We start from the raw sequence: 17826 nt of genomic DNA, 5'->3' as shown, positions 1-17826 counted from the left end.
CCATGCATTCATCTGCTCTGTCCTCCTATTCCTGCCCTCACTAGCTCGTAGCACTGGGAGTAATCCAGATATTACTACCCTTGAGGACCTCCTTTTTAAATTTCTGCCTAACTCTTTGTAATCTCCCTTCAGAGTCTCAACCTTTTCCCTTCCAATGTCGTTGGCTCCAATGTGGACAATGACCTTTTGCTGGCCCCTATCCCCCTTGAGAACATTCTGCACCCTCTCTGAGACATCCTTGATCCTGGCACCAGGGAAGCAACACACCATTCTGATTTTTCGCTACTGGCCACAGAAACATCTGCCTGTACCTCTGACTACAGAATCCCCTAGCACAATTGATCTCCTGGAACCCGACGGACCCCTCAATGCATTAGAGCCAGTCTCAATACCAGAAACTTTGCTGTTCATGCTACGTTCCCCTGAGAATCCAGCACCCCCTTTTTTTCCAAAACAGCATACCTGTTTGAAATGGGTATATCCACAGAAGACTCCTGCACTAGCTGCCTACCTCTCTTACCCTTCCTGGAGTTAACCTATCTATGTGGCTGTTTGACTGTATCTGATTCTTTCCCTCCCCCTTCCTATAACTGCCATCCATCACATACTGTTGCTGTTGCAAATTCCTCATCGCTTCTAACTGCCTCTCCAACCGATCCATTCGATCTGCTAAGATTCACAGCCAACAGCTTTTACGGCAGATATAATCCGCAGTGACCCTTAAACTCTCTTTAAACTCCCACATCTGACAAGAAGTACGTATCACTCTATTAAAGGCCATTTTTGCTCCTTCACAATCTACAGATCCAGAAAATGACACCATCTTATTCCTCTACAAACACTGCCGCGGGTTAATTTAATAGTTATGGCTTATATGGTTGTGAATCTATAGAATTCCCTGCCCAGTGAAATAGTTGAGGTTTCCTCAGCAAATGTTTTTAAAGCTAAGATAGATACATTTTTGAACAGTAAAGAAATTAAAGGTTACGGTCAGAGGGCAGGTAAGTGGAGCTGAGGCCATGAAAAGATTAGCCATGATCATATTGACTGGTGGAGCAAGCCTGAAGGGCCAGACGGCCTACTCCTGCTCCTAGTTCTTACCTTCTTAAGCTTGAAGTCCTGAATGTACCACAGTACTCTTCAGTTTTAAAATAAAAAGAATTCACCATTTGATGCAGGTGCCTTTAGGTTTAAAATTCTTCAAAATGGAATATAATATGGTTTTAAAATTTTAATTGATAAAAACATGTCTTCTCTATCCAGTCCACTCAAGTCAAATGCAAAGGCGACAGTGAGACTGCAGATGCTGGAGATCAGAGTCAAGATTAGAGTGGTGCTGGAAAAGCACAGCAGGTCAGGCAGCATCCGAGGATTTTCCTGCTCCTCGGATACTGCCTGACTGGCTGTGCTTTTCCAGCACCAATCTAATCTTGACTCACATTCAACAGTACCGTCTTCATTCAATGTGTAGATTCCTGCCTGAGAAGTGATGTGTTCATCAGGGTTATGATTTGGAGGTGCCGGTGTTGGACTGGGGTGTACAAAGTTAAAAATCATGCAACACCAGGTTATAGTCCAACAGGTTTAATTGGAAGTACTAGCTTTCGGAGCGTCGCTGCTTCATCAGGTGGTTGAAGGAGCGTCGCTCCGAAAGCTAGTGTGCTTCCAATTAAACCTGTTGGACTATAACCTGGTGTTGCATGATTTTTAACTTCATCAGGGTTGAATTACATTTTCTATTTGTGCTTCCTTCTAAATATTCTTTTTCAAAATCAAGGAAGATTCTGTGAATACTGATTGCTTGCTTATCTTCTGCTAAATATGTTGCCTGAATTTGCATTTTGTCGAATGAGAATTGGCCACCGTGCAGGTTTCCTTGCAGTGCACACCTCATTGGTATCAATGGCATTTGGAGGCATTCACAAGCTACTGAATGGTTGAGTGAACTTCAAATCCTTATACAATCAATCAGGTCAGTTTAAACAAAATGTTTCTCATTCACTGAAGAGCATGAAATGCAACAAACAACTTGTGTGTGAACTTGTAAACACAGAGATGTTGCATTAATGTTTGGTCACAGTGCAGTAGATTGGAGCAGGGGTGTATATGTAGGTGTGTCCTTCTAAATGTCCCTTAGCAACAGTAGGTGCAAATCTAGAATGATAGCTATGCTATTCAATCTTCATTAATCTCAGTCAATATTAACTGAGTAGTAGACTACTGAACTGTATCTAGTAAGTAGAGACTGAAGTTGTCACTGCCCAAGTTGCCATTTTCTGCCTTTTCTTCCCCCCACAGCTATTGTCAACTGATGTTCCATAAGGCAGAGATTGGGGCATTAGGTATAAAGGCAGGGGTGGGGGAGACAGGAGTTGTAAAATGAAGGAGAAGTAAGCAGGGATCAGCAGAAGGGCTTTTTAACCATTGACATGGCCTGTCAGACTTTAGAGTCACTCGCTGTCAAATTATCATATTTCAGTGTATATCCATTCCATCAGTGGTACAAGATATACCCAGAGATGATGTTTGGAAAAGCCTGGAAGTTAACTGATAGTATTGTGTTAATGAATATGACTTGGCTAATCTTAGGGATATTTCCCAACGGAGGTACTGGATGTTAATGAGGGGGAATTTGCAGCATCAAATATGTTAAAATGACTGAATTCTGGCTGTTATTATGCTTGAGTCATTGTGGACAAGTTACTGTGAATACTAAGAGTGGGTCACTCTGAGGCATGTATTATTGCGACCACTCGAAGGAGTGTTAATTTGTTTGTGAAACATCAAAGCAATTATTGAAATTGAACTTTTGATAGTCATTAATTGGGTCATTTTTTGAAATTACATAGCTTGATTTGTCAATAAGTTGATTTGCCACTGATGGAAAAAGCATTTTTCCTATATATGTCTCCACATTATTCGGGAAACATTCTCTGGTTAGCTGCCCTGATATCTCCTGTGTGGGGTTCAGAGTCATGGATTATGGGAATTTCAATGGCATCTATATTCAGGTTCTTTGGAAAAAAGGAGACAAATATCTTTCTACAAATGGCCAGATTGTATTCTGGGCAGGTTCATTGAAACATGAGGTTCTTTCTTCCTTTTTCAGTAAAGAGAGGATCATCATGATGCTCTGTAACCAGTGCAGTGGTCAATTAAATGTTTAGCGCACAGCTGAATTTATGTACTGCTTGGCCATCATTATTTTATCATCACATTAAAACAATTCAAAGGAGTACTGTAAACGGAACATGCCCTACTAGTGCTGTGTCAAAACATCAATGGCCTGGACTTTGCTGAAACTGGCGTTCTCATGCATGCATCAGTCTGGTTTGGGAAGCCTTGCAGTACAATCTAAACAGAGTGTGTCACATCATAACCTTCCAGCTACACATCTAGTCTGAAAGACTCTACTTGCTAGGTCTTCGAATTTCAGTGCTATCTATCTATCATATTGTGCAGTGCCAGTCAGGCTGGCTGATCAATACCAGCCCTCACAGTAACCTTGTGCTTGAACCAGCTTGGCTTCAGTTATTGGATTGCTGGTCTGTCTGCCACAGAAGATTGGCTCCTGTCCAACCTTCTGTCATCAGGCCTGTTATTTTGGAGCCATCTTGAGACCCTTCCCACTTACCTCCCGAGTAGGACCTTTGTCAGTTCGTGATAACCCAACTGACAAATGGGTGTATGCTTGAGAAATGACTGAAAAGGGAATTATCTTGGGGATGTATATAAAGTATTAAATGGTACAGAAAATATAAATGTGGAGCGTTGACATGAAATTAGAGCAAAGAAACACAAATTTGAACTGGTGAAAAGCAAATTGGGCATTGATTGACAGGACATTCTTCTTTCAAGCAGAAGTTAAAAAGTACATTTCAGTAATGATTATGGTAATGAATGCAAGAAATATGGAATCATTTAAGAACAGTTGGATTCTGTGTTGAGAGATGGTAGGCTCTTTTATATAGACAAGCTTACATAGATTGACTTTAATAATGATCATTTGAAGACATTGTTTACTCTAAGATCATGGATCATAGTAAAATGATAATCAAAGAAAATCTGAGAAGTCTTGTTAATTGAGGTAGCTGTAAGGACCAAGAAATATGTTAAAGCTACCTGTCCTTAATTCAAGTAGATTTCTACAAAGTTGAGCCAACTGTACACTGGATCTTTGACAGAATGTTCTTGAGGGACATAAAATGTTGTAAACAATTTTTTTTTTCTAAACTTCCCATGTTGGACTTTGAGAATTCTAAAACACCATGATCTTTCTCAACTTCATCCACAGCTATTTCAATACTATCCAGGAACATTTGTTGCTAATATCATCTTCCATTGTGTTATAAATTAGAGTTGGTAAAAACAATGACTGCAGATGCTGGAAACCAGATTCTGGATTAGTGGTGCTGGAAGAGCACAGCAGTTCAGGCAGCATGCGAGGAAAAGTAAAATCGACGTTTCGGGCAAAAGCCCGTCATCAGGAATAAAGGCAGAGAGCCTGAAGCGTGGAGAGATAAGCTGCCCTGGGGTTGAAATGTTCCGAGGCAGAAGATGAGGCGTTCTTCCTCCAGGCATCTGGTGGTGAGGGAGTGGTGGTGAAGGAGGCCCAGGACCTCCATGTCCTTGGCAGAGTGGGAGGGGGAGTTGAACTGTTGGGCCACAGGGTGGTGTGGTTGATTGGTGTGAGTGTCCCAGAGATGTTCCCTAAAGCGCTCTGCTAGGAGGCGTCCAGTCTCCCCAGTGTAGAGAAGACCGCATCGGGAGCAACGGATACAATAAATGATATTAATGGATGTGCAGGTAAAACTTTGATGGATGTGGAAGGCTCCTTTAGGGCCTTGGATGGACGTGAGGGAGGAGGTGTGGGCGCAGGTTTTATCTGCTTTTATTCTGTCCATTTTTCCATTTAAATTTGTTCATTTATGAAGTGCTGAGTTCCCAAATTCACTGCCCCATCTCGTTTGGTAATCATCTTCAATGTGAGTGAGAATGGCTGGAGGAACTCAGCAGGTCCAGCAGCATAGAGTCATAGAATCTTACAGCACAGAGATAGGCCCTTCAGCCCAAACTGGCTCATGCCCACCAAAATGTCCATCCCCATTTCCATGCACATGGCCCATATCCTTCTAAACATTTCCTATCCATGTATTTGTCCAAATGCCTTTTAAGGTGTAGAGGTGTACTGTACCTTTGAGAGTTGAAAAGCTAGCAAGGACTGATAAAGCACAGAGAGTCCTGAACAAGGTAATAATGTAATACTTGGTTAAAACAAATAGCAGAAGATGGGTTGCCATGAAACAAAAACAAATTTAAATTTGGCCAATTAGTTTCAACTCTGCCCCAAGATACCAAAATCCAATCAAATTTGAATTTAGTATTTTGATAATATCAAAACCAATGAAATGATCAGATGTTTTGGGATATAAAACTGGACATTTTGAACAGTTAAGGGAAGAACTCCCAAAGACCAACAAGTGTAGACCGCCAGCTGAAGAGCTGTCTGAAAGGTACCTGGCTGGGGAAGGAATTTGCACAGCAGAATATCAAGGCCAACTAGGAGAAAATCTTCAAAGGAAAATCTACAAAGGAGAATCGGCAAAGTTGACAGGTTTTGAAACATGATTTTTTTTGTAAAGCTTAATCGGGATTTTTTATCGGACTAATATTGTAGAGTGGAAGGTAAAAGATAGGTTTAAGAGAAAGGAGTTGTAAATAGTTATTGGTTTCAATATTCTCTGTTGGACTTAAATAATAAAGTTGTTAATTTTTACTTTAAATAGTTTTTTGCCTCTCAAATTTTAACAGATTACAGCCTGAGGTTGGGTGGCATGGTGGCTCAGTGGTTAGCACTGCTGCCTCACACCACCAGGTCCCAGGATCAATTCCAGCCACGGGTGACTGTCTGTGTGGAGTTTGCACATTCTCCCTGTGTCTGCGTGGGTTTCCACCCACAGTCCAAAGATGTGCAGATCAAGTGAATTGGCCATGCTAAATTGCCTGTAGTGGTAGGTATATTTGTCAGAGGGAAATTGGTTGGTGTGGATTACTTTCTGGGGGGTTGGCTTGGGCCAAAGGGCCAGTTTCCACACAGTAGGAAATTTAATCTTTCAGTGAGGTTTATTCTGCGTTGTAACAATCTGCCTCAAACTCTTCCGCTGGCAGCTCATTCCATATGAGTGATTGTGAAGAGAGACACAGAGTTGATGTTTCAAGTTGTGTATGGCTCTTCTTCAGAACTGAAAAGGGCTGGACATTTGTGTTTGTCATGGTGTAGACACAGGGAGAGGAGGACCAAGTAGAAGAGTTGAATGAATTTTGTGAACATAAAGATGTTCCACTCTTTTTTGTTTGTCTTCACCTCTGTACCCATTCTTTAGATAGGAATCCTCTTCCTGCCATCCAGATGCTTTCACCTGACTCCAAAACACCCCCTCCACCCAGGCCTCTCCCTCAGGCCTTTTGCCTGCAGTTGATTTCTTCATCGAAAACTGCCAATGGGAAATGGGCTGCCATAATTTCTCTGCTCCCTTCACCCTCTCTAATCTGTCATTCTCTGAGCTTGCTGCACTTCCTTCTTTCAGATCTAACATGGTTATCCAAGCTGCTGATAAGAAGGTGCTGTTCTCATTTGGCTGTTAGCATGCTGACCTCTACCTTGAAGAAAAGAGTGCCAACTCAAAGACACCTCCTCCTTCTCTCCCTGGGTCATGACCCATCATTGAACATCAGGCTGTAGTTTCCAGGACTGTCATTGATTTCATCACAGGCAATGCCTCCCCACAGCTTCTCACCTAATAGTCCACCAGTCCTGCATAACCAACTTCTACCTCCACTATCAGGATTGCTCTGCCAGATCCATTGTTTCAGTCTTTTCCTGCCCCACTGAACTTATCTTTTCCTATCTCATCCCGATTGTTTGTCCCCACTTTGTTCAGCCTTTCCCCACTTACATTCATGCACACTTCTGATGCTTTATGTTGGTTCCACAATTCCCATATTTCTGGATTTACCCTTTTCATCATATGTGTGCAATCCCTTTACCCATCCATCCCCATCAGGATGGTCTGATTGCTTCCCACTTCTTTCCCATCCATCATCCTCCTCCATTTGGTGGAGCCCATTCACAATTTGAACAACGTCTCCTTTAATTCTCTCCAAGTGAAAGGTGTCACCATGGCTCTCAGTTGTGCCTGTCTCTTTCTGGGCTATGTGGGATATTCTTTATTCCACTCCTACTGAGGCTGCCACTAACAACAATGCTTTCTCTGATATACCTCTTCCATCTTCAAATATTAAGTAAAGACGTGATGATGCAAACATATCAGGGAGTAGAATTCCTTTGAGCGTTGAATTATGTTCCCCATAAATATTTTTAGTAACACAGTAGGAACCATCCCCTGTTTCCACTATTAAAGACTCCTACTTATAGCTTGGAAATGAAAAGTACGCAACATTTCAAACAGATAGACAGAATGGAGAAGGAGGAAGAATAACCCTCACAGTAAAGATTGTACTGGGAAAGGATCTTGGATCATCAGGTCAGGAAGCATAACCAATATGGAAGAGATCAGGATTGGCATGGATCAGAAAATATTGATTGGAACAATAGATATGTCACAGCAGAGTCTTAAACAACAAATGATTGGAGCTTGTAAAAGAGGCAATGTAATAATTATGAGGAACTGTATCAGAAGATAAGAAATGGAGGCAGGAAAAGACAGTTCAGTCCCTCACCCCTGCCTCCCCATTCAATACGATCATGGCTACCCTGACACAAGCCTTTGCTTTTCTTTCACACCAGCTCAGAATAGTCATCCTTACCCAGTCATGTTCTCTTCAAATACTTTCAGTGATCTAGCCTCCACATCTCTCCAGGATAAAGATTCCCAAACATTCATTACTCTTTGGAAGAATAACTTTATTTCCATTTCAGTTTCAAATGAGTGTCCCCTTCATCTGTTGCTACAGCTCCTCATTTGAGGCTCCCTCAGTAATGGAAGCATCTCCTCTATTTGGACCTGTTAAGCCCCCTCAGAATCTTGGGTGTTTCAATAAGATCATCCCCCATTCTTCCAAACTCTAATGAATAAAGAGCTAATTATTTTTAGCCGTTCTGATAAATCAGCTCCTTCTCCTCAGGAATTAGCATAGTGAATTTATTTTAAGCAATATATTGCAGAATAAAGCTATTTTAGATCTGGCATTGTGAAGTGAATAAGTCTAGAGTTAAAAACCCACCGAGGACAAGTGATCACAATTGAGTTCCATATTACACTTGAAAGTAACATACCCCAGTCTCAAACAAGAATCTTAAACAAAGGCAATTGCATACACATGAGGGGAGAGTTGGCTAAGGCAGATTGGGTAAATAGATTCAAAGATGCAATAATTAAACAGTGGGAAATGTTTCAAAAGTTTCAAAATGTTCAACAGAAGTGTATTCCATTTAAAAACACAAGCACAGCAAGTAAAATCCTTCCGTGAGTCATTAAGGAACTTAAAGATAATATTAGATTAAGAGATGAGGCTTTTAATGTGTGAGAAAATAGCAGCAAACATTGAAGATTAGGAATGTTTTAGAAGATCACAAAGACCCATCAACAAAATTGATTAAAAGATGGAATCAGAGGAAACTAGGAAGGATTTAAATGCAGATATTAACTTATATTTAGATGTTTGAATATAATAAAATATTTAAAACATATTTAAATACAGCCAATGAGATTATCTAAAATAAAGATTGGTTCCTTGCAGTCCGAGTTATTGTCCTATGGATACAGGAGATGGCTGACACATTGAACAGATATTTTTGATGAGAAGTTAGTACCCTCCCATCGAGATGAATTTGGAAGTGTGCGGATTCTCCCGGACCAAGGTCTGGGCAGGGAATATGTAATCCAGGTGTTAAATAAGACACTTAAGTAACACATTCATTAAATTCCACGCTTTGTATCTGCCTTCACAATGGATGACCTAAGTTACGTTCTAGAAATCTAGTTGAAGCTTTGGCTAAAATGAGTCAGGAGCATAATGTAATTAACATAGGAAGGGAAAACATGTTGGAGAATATGAAAGGACTAAAGTCAATCAAATCCCCAGGACCTGCTGGTCTGCATCCTTGAGATCGATAAGGGGCAGCTACAAAGATAGTGGTTAAAATTTCCTGGAGTTCTCTAGATTTTAGGATGTTTCCAGTGAATTGCAAGTGATCAAATGTACCTCTGCTATTCAAGGAAGAAGAGAGAGAGAGAGAGAGTGAGAAATGGACTCCAGATCAATTCACTTAGTATCAGTCTTTGGGAAAATGCTGGAATCCATTATTATGGAAGTCTTAGTAATTGCTGACAAAAACAGTTTGTTCAGAAAAATAAACATGGTTTTATGAAAAGAAAATTGGGTTTCAAAACATTATTCGTTTTTAGAGTATAACCAGCAGAATTGAAAAAAGAGAACTTGCAGATGTATTTTACTTGTATATCCAAAGGGCTCATGGAGTATATTAACATGAGTCAAGGATTGGCAATTTGACATGAAGCAGAGAACAGTTCATTACAGAACATTTTCAAGTTGGTACATTGTAACCAGGGAAGTTGTAGTGTTTGATTCAACATGTCTGATCACAGATCCTTACACATTGCTTGATTATTTTAGTCTGTGGTCAATAACATACTTCCTAAAGGTGACAAGAGGAAAGTTATTGGTAAGACAGGATAACAATCCAGTTAATTTATCTGGAGGCCAGACCAAGAAGAAGTAAAGACCAAAAGGAAAATTAAGAAGTAAGTGATCCTCGTTCACAGGGTGGCTGGTTCACACTTACAAAGATGTGAACTGGTCTAATTCAATTAAAATTAAATCCTATATCTATCAATGAAGAGAAATAAACTGGCTATCTTCAGGTTTGAGATGCTGCTTATTGCAAAGCAGAAACAATTATGGGTGGCACGGTGGCACAGTGGTCAGCACTGCTGCCTCACAGCGCCAGAGACCGGGTTCAATTCCTGCCTCAGGCAACTGTCTGTGTGGAGTTTGCACATTCTCCTCATGTCTGCATGGGTTTCCTTTGGGTGCTCCGGTTTCCTCCTACAGACCAAAGATGTGCAGGTTAGATGAATTAGCCATGCTAAATTGCCTGCAGTGTTAGGTGAAGGGGTAAATGTAGGGGAATAGATCTGAGTGGGTCGCTTTTCGGAGGGTTGGTGTGGACTTGTTGGGCTGAAGGGCCTGTTTCCACACTGTAAGTAACCTAATCTAAAATAAACAATTCCTTCCTTTGCAGACGTCTGATGGTTTCTGACCAGAACATTCACATTCCCCAGCTATCTAACCACCTGCCAGTAAAAACCAATCAGTTATATGTGGCCAGCTGAATCTCCATTTGTACATAGCCTCCTGGCTTCAGCTTGTCTATAACTAACCTATCCCACTGTTTGAACCAACAGCTAAGTAAACAGCACTTACAATGACTGCCAAGTAACTTGCTTTTAAGGATATTGCAATAGTCCCTGAATTGACTTTTTAAATGGTTCTGTCCCTATTTCAGTCCACAATCAATAATACAGCAAAATAAAAGGATATGGTCTTTATGACAGCAAATACCTTGTTTGAAATGTTGCAAGTGATGGCAGCAGTCTCATGCATTTCAAACCATGTGCAGAAAAATGTCTCAACAGCTGGGTGAGAAACTCCAGTTGGAGCTGCACTCTGACTGCCCATTGAAGAAAGCATCAATTAGTGGGTGAGCTTGTTGTCAGAAGCTGAACACAAACGCTATGTTGGAGAACACGCAGCCCTAGCCTGCATCCACACATGTGAACATTGCCATAGGTATCTCTCCAACACAAGTTTACCCTCAACACTGTTTCACCAAGCACTGACTACTTGTTGACTACACCAGGATTAGGTCTTCAACCTCTACCAATCTATAGATGGTCAGATTGTCTTCATTGGTATAACTTTGAGGCTGAGTATTCTGCATACAACTCAGTAGCTTACATGCCAAAGTGGACAGCGATCACAGACAGCATCATGCTGTGACACTGAAGAGTTTGCAGTGAGTTTGCATATGACTGAAAGGAGTTGGAGGCAGGATCAGCAACAGACCATGCACCACAGAAAGTAATCAAGTACCTCAAAAGTAACTAGCTTTGTAAACTGGAGAAGAACTGGTCTTGTAAGACGCAGTATACAATAAACTCACATTGTTTGTTGATGACTATAATCTGTATAGACCTGGACTGGTTACACCAAAACTGCTACAGCAACAAATATTGCATCTTTCCCAAGAACAACATGCTTTTGTTGAACTCAAACAATGCTCCCGTGAAGCAGGTTGGTGGCCGGCAATTGACCACTGCATAGAAGAGTTCATTAGGAACTATGTAACTTGTTCACTCAATGAGAAACCAATTAAACCCATGTCATGCACTCCTACTATTGACTCCATGGCCAACTAAACTATGGGAACAACTTCAAGTAGATATTTCAAGCGAAGTGCAAGCAGCCCAAAGGAATCAATGAATTCTGCCTGCTGCTCATGATTTACATTGTAAATAGCCAAACAAATTCCATAACTACCATTTCAGTCATTGACATTGTAGATAAATTGTTGGCAAAATTGTTTTGGTGGAGACCATTGCTACAGACAATAGACTGCAATTTGGTTCACACCAGTTCATGGGGTTCTGAGCAAGTTTGGAATTTATCCCCACTCGATATCATGCTACAAGCCATAACTGAAAAGTTGCACTGAATGATTCAAAAGGATGATGCAGGACAGTCTGATAGTTAGTATGTTGGAGTGGAGACAATTTAAACAATTCACATCTGCATCCTACTTCTATATATTGATCCATCCCATTTTCCCCGTCCAGAAAGACGAGCTGAATTGTTGCTAGACCATAGACATTTGCAAGTCACTGCCCTTTTTTAACTGGGGTCAATTTTTTTGTTTGAGAGCTCCTTTTGGGGTTTGCTTGATGGGTACCTTTTGATTGGTGGAGGCTGCTTTTTGGTTTCCATGGACTACTTTTATTATTCTCACTGACTCCTTTGTTGGGTGTTGCAGTGTCATAGCAATGTTACCCTGTGTATTCGTGTTGCTATGTGAGGTATTTGGAACAACAAAGAGGCACAATTAAAAGAATTCAACAATATTATTATAATCATCACTTCTCCATTAAATTGAAAACCACATCACATAGCGAAAGACAACTGACACAAAAAAAACTGTCATCATAAGTACTGTATATAAGTATGCCTTCCATGGACAAGTGAGGTCCTAGCTAGATGATTGTGTTCTTGTCATCCACATAGCCACTGCACCTCAAGTAATTCAAAGTGTGTGAGATGATTTGAAATATAACAACACATAAATGTAAATCTATATATAAACAAAAATAGTTAGCATTGAATTATCCAGTGTTCATTACAAATATTCATTTAAAACTACTTTCTCCCTTATTTAGTCACCATGCCCCTGTGCACTCCTCCTTCTCCCATTACACCCCTCTTCCTTTCCTATGCAGCCTCTCAATTCACTCCACTACCCCTCCCACACCCATGCAACTTCCATCTCCTCTCTCCAACCCAACTTTCTTTCTCAGCCTCTACATCCTAGCCTCACTAGCTCAACAGCCCCAGACTCTAGGGCTCACCACCCTAACACCATTTCCACTAAGCCCCTCCCCGTGTCAGCTTCTTTCCCAATGCCTCCAGCCTCAGCAACTGCCCAGCTCTAAACCTTCCAGCTCAACAGACTCGTTTACTGCCACCTTCTCACCCATTTCGCTGCCGTTAGGTTCGTTGTCCATGAATGGGAGTGAGAGTTAGCCTGTGGTTGAAGGACCAGAGATCCTGTCCATTCTATTTATAGGGGTGATGTTTCTCTGAATGGCTGTTCCCATGACTGAATTATCTTGGACATTTTGGTGAAGTTCGGGGCATACTCACTCCTGTGCACATTGAGAGTTGATTCTTAATCTATAAGTATCAGTTAATGAAGTTGCTAGGCTAAAAGCAAGTGAAGCATAATGTGGGTGACTGTGGACTTATTCACTTTGGTGATCAGGAGAAAAAAAGAAGAGTGTTTCAAAAGAATGTCTGTAATTTGTCTCTGCTGATGTTCAGAGAAATTTGTGCATATTTGTGCAAGAAACAGATAGTTAACATTGGGCACAGCAAACAATTAGGAAGGCAAGTGTCATGTTGGTCGTTATTGCGAGGTTTTAATGTACGAGATGAAGGAAGTCTTGCTAGAGTTACACAAGACTGCCCTGAGCCTACGCCTGGTCTAATGTGTGCAGTTTTAGTTGCAATATTTAAGTATAGATACAAAAACAGAAGTCGTTGGAAAAATGAAGAGAAAGCAGAGTTAACATTTTAGGTCCGGTGACCCTTCATCAGAACCTCTTTAGGCCCCTCTTCTGCAGAAGGGTCACTGGATGTGAAATATTAACTCTGATTTCTCTCCTGCTGAGGTTTTCCAGCGATTTCTGTTCTTGTTTCTGATTTCGTAGTTGTTTGGGTTTTTTTAAGCATAGGTATAGTTTACACTGCAAGTAATGCATCTGGTTCGCTAAACTGGTTCCTAGAATGAAAAGATTGTCCTATGAACTGGGGCTGAGTAAATCGGCCTGGAGTTTACAAGAACATTAAATTGCATAAGGTTCTGAAGTGGTTTCGCTGGATAAACATTGAGAAGTTCCTTCCGGTAGCTCAATTCAGTGGATTAGGAGTTGGTTATTTATGACTGCAATGAAGAAAAATTATTTCACTCAAAATGTTAATTTTCTGGAATTCTTGACCTCAGAGGTTTGTGGATGGTCTATTGTTGAACACATGGGCAGCACGTGATCAAAACAGGGATTCAATGGAATGTCAGGTTTGATTAATCTACCTGCTGCTTGCGACTGGCTCTGTAAAGTCCATATCAGTCACACACCTGAACAAAGGCATTCATATCAGGGGGGCAGCACAGTGGTTCAGTGGTTAGCACTGCTGCCTCACAGTGCCAGGGTCCCAGGTTTGATTCCAGCCTCGGGTGACTGTCTGTGTGGAGTTTGCACATTCTCCCCGTGTCTGTGTGGGTTTCCTCTGGGTGCTCTGGTTTCCTCCCACAGTCCAAAGATGTGCAGATCAGGTAAATTGGCCATGCTAAATTGCCCAGAGTGTTAGGTGCATTAGTCAGAGGGAAATGGGTCTGGGTGGGTTACTCTTCGGAGGGTCGGTTGGGCCGAAGGGCCTGTTTTCACACTGAAGGGAATCTAATCATAACATTTTAGTTTGAGGTAGAGGTTTGGTCCTCTTGGGGAATTGAAATGGTGGAGCAGGCAGGAAAGTGGAGCTAAGACTGATGATCGCCAGTGATTGTAATGAATGGCACAACAGGTTGGAGGAGCTGCTTGGCTTTGCTGCTGCTTTTATGTAATGAGAACAGGTGAATGTCACTGTAAGTGGAACTGGGAATCCAGACAGCTTCAGAATAAACTGAAATGGCCAATAACATGGTCTACAGATGAATGTTTGATGCCAGATTTTCTTTTTTTGTTTTGCACTCCATTAATGTTTCTTCCTCAGACATAAGACAAAATAAACAAAGTCTCAAACGTTTCATTTTTCCAACTCCTTTGCAATGCTGGAGGATACTTGCTTTTCCTAAGGGGGCTGGGATATTTATACCTACAGAAGCTGCAAACTTTGAAATTGAATCATAGAGTCATACAGCACGGAAACAGACCCTTCGGTCCAACTCGTCCATGCTGACCAGGTTTCCCAAACTTAACTAGTCCTAATGGCCTGCATTTGGCCCATATCCCTCTAAAAGAGACAAAGAGACATCATGCTACCTTCCACCCAACTGTCTTTTAGTTCAGCTGGATGAAATCCCATTTTGGGTGCATTGGCCGAAATGAATCATGGCTTTGTACCTGGACCTCACACAGTTCGCAGCACCTGATCAAACCTCAAGTCTAAACTTGAGAACAGCCAGAAACTGTGGGGATGAGACTGGTCTACTTCAGTCGGGGGAAATGGACTCACAGCGAATCAGCAGCCAATTTTCATTCCAGCCAATTTTATTTTTATAGATGTTCACAAAACAACAACTCTGTTTTGGACATTCATTTCCGAGTCTTGCTCACCTTCTACTTGGTTGAGACAAAAAAGTCTTGGCAATATTTTCCAACTTGATGGGAAAAACAATTCCGGTAGAATATAGTACAGGATGTCAATTCACTAGACCACTTTCACACCCTTCAAATTTCCTTTTCAGAGTACCAATGGGATAGGAAGTCTTCTGCCTGTTATTTACTTGTGTTGCACATTGGATTGTCAGTTTTATTTTCATGAATGGCCTGAACCTGTGGCAGGTCAACTGAGAGAAAGGTAGGTCAGGAGATACAAACTTCAAGGATGCTTTACCTAACATATGTCCATATGTCCATAGTAGGATGTCCATAGTAACATATGTCCATAGTAGGATGTCAACAAAATTAGCTCTAATGCTTCTATAGCAGACATATGTGTATAAATGTAGTAATTCAGAAGGAAGTTGACTGAGAGTAAGTTCTCTTGTCACTATGTTGATTGAAGAATTAACTGCTTGTTTTGTCCCATTCTAAACTGCCATCTGGAAATATTTATGCAGCTATTAATTAGTTTTCGCTACTGATCAATAAGCACAGAGCTAGATATAGATGGTTTGCCTGCAGCACTTTTGAATCATGCATGATTTTCAGCAGCCTCTACCATAGAAATATAATTACATCCAGTCATGTATTTATGCTGTAAACTAATAGACAATTTTATTTTTAAAAACTTTAAAGAAAATAAATTGATGCTAAGATGGAAAATACAACTTGCAGTCTACACATCTGAGGATATGAAAAAATTACAGCAGTGGTTAATTACTAAAATTAATGTATAATTGTGTTGTGTTATAACATGTTTTTAATTGAGTCTAAAGCTTTAAAATGCTACAGTTTCTGTTATTTTTATATAAAATGCCTAACTTAACATTGACTTTTTAACAGTAAAGAAGTTCACTGAAGTGAATAAACTTTCCACATACCACCTTAAAACAGACAGAAAGGAATTCTGCATAAAAAGATAAAAGAATCACCAGAAACATGGCAGCTCCAATATGTGATTAAAAAGTGACCAAGAGTTACAAAGCAAATTAAATGTAGGATATTCCTCTTCACTTTAGTTTCACACACATTATTATTTTTACGGAACTCCATGTCCTAGAGACGAACGTGGATGGACAGCAAAATCATACTTCAATCTATAATGGAGATTCAGCTTTCATAAAGTTTACACATTATTTAACTAATGTAATAGACTCTTAGTGAAAGAGCCTTTCAGTTACACATCAGTAGCTGAGAGATTATAGTTTCCCCTGACTACACTTTCAATGTCAATGGGTGAGGGAGACATATACAAATCAGAATATGGCCCAGAGAGTGCACTACAAAACGTACTTGACACAATTCCTCATTTAACTCTATTGAGACTGAGGCAGCAGTTTTGCACTTTTAACAAGCAATAAAAAGAAAACAACACAGTAGATATCTTTCAGTATCTGAGCTGGTAATACAAATTCATATAGGACTGCATGACATATCAATGGTTGTGTCATATCTGAGGATCTGAAAGACCAATTGTATACTCAGAGAAGCCTGATCTCAGTATGACAAAATTCCATTCCATTGCATGTCTGCAATATTTAAAAAGCAATTTAAAAACAACTACAGTAAGTGTGTTCTGCAGTTCTTGCAGTACTCCCTAGGTGGGAAGTATTGATATGGCAAAACATTGTAGAATTTAGGACAACAACCAGATGCTAGCATTTAAACATTGTGTTTCACCAATCACAGCATGGGAACAAATGGAATAATATCTTGATATTTTATTGTAATTCTTCAAAATGGTTACCAATATAATAACTAAAGCATCTGGAAAAATAAAACATAGTTTACATGGAAAAGCATATAACAGATCATGCTGAGTGACAATTCTATATTTATGATTTGATTGCTATAAATAAGGTACATGCTGTCCAGAATTACATAGATCAAAGCAGGATACCTTTAGCACCTTACCCCTATCAGATGCAGTGAATTTTACATGTAATGCAATGTATAACAGAGCCGATATTGGTTTCACGAATACAGATGTGAGAAATAAAATCATCAATTAAAGGTTAATTGAAATCACTGAAATTAAAAATACATCTCACCAGACTGAAGGCATCTTGAGTGTGAACAAAAAGGTTTTGAAACACCAAGGGTCTTCATGCTGGTGCTTGCCAATAATTCCTTTAGGTCCGTAATCAGCAATGTTCTTTCACCAACTGTCACTAAGACAGAGAGCTCAAACCTTACATGTAGCAAGAGAGAGGTGCCCTCGTTTCTACTATCAAATCAGTTCTCCATGAAGCCAGAAGAAAAAAAATCAATTCTCTCATTACTGAATTGCTGTGAACTGACTGGTGAATCTTCAGACTGTGCGAGCAGGAATTTGGAAAGTGGTACAGTATCATCACAGTTCTGTGAATAGAACTAAACCTTCGCGTAAATGCAGATTCATTTTACACTCAATTGAATGACATCCAATAATTTTTTTAAAAACTTAAATGCCTACTACAGTGCAAATGTTTACAGTACGTGGAAGTACTATCTACTCACTGTAAAACAGCATTATTTAGCCTTATCAGCACACCATCTGACAGGGGTACAAACTGAATTAACTCTAAGTTGATATGCAGCTTTAATGATGAGAACATTTTGGCAAACCTGTTATAGATATCAACTCTAGACA

The 17826-nt window shown here is 40.3% G+C and overlaps 1 protein-coding gene across 1 annotated transcript in view; it reads right to left on the bottom strand.

The window, feature by feature from the left end:
• The window catches only part of LOC122549656 (retinoic acid receptor beta), a 513362-nt gene extending 495881 nt beyond the window's left edge, over positions 1-17481 (bottom strand). The window contains exon 1 of the mRNA XM_043689458.1: positions 17246-17481. The gene's annotated coding sequence lies outside the window, so the exon portion shown is untranslated. The remainder of the gene's footprint in view (positions 1-17245) is intronic.
• Between the last annotated feature and the right edge of the window lie 345 nt (positions 17482-17826).

The sequence above is a fragment of the Chiloscyllium plagiosum genome, chromosome 5 (assembly GCF_004010195.1).
Source record: "Chiloscyllium plagiosum isolate BGI_BamShark_2017 chromosome 5, ASM401019v2, whole genome shotgun sequence".
NCBI classification, from domain to species: domain Eukaryota; kingdom Metazoa; phylum Chordata; class Chondrichthyes; order Orectolobiformes; family Hemiscylliidae; genus Chiloscyllium; species Chiloscyllium plagiosum.
The sequence above is the reverse complement of the archived record's forward strand: the minus strand, read 5'-3'. Positions and strand labels throughout refer to the sequence as shown.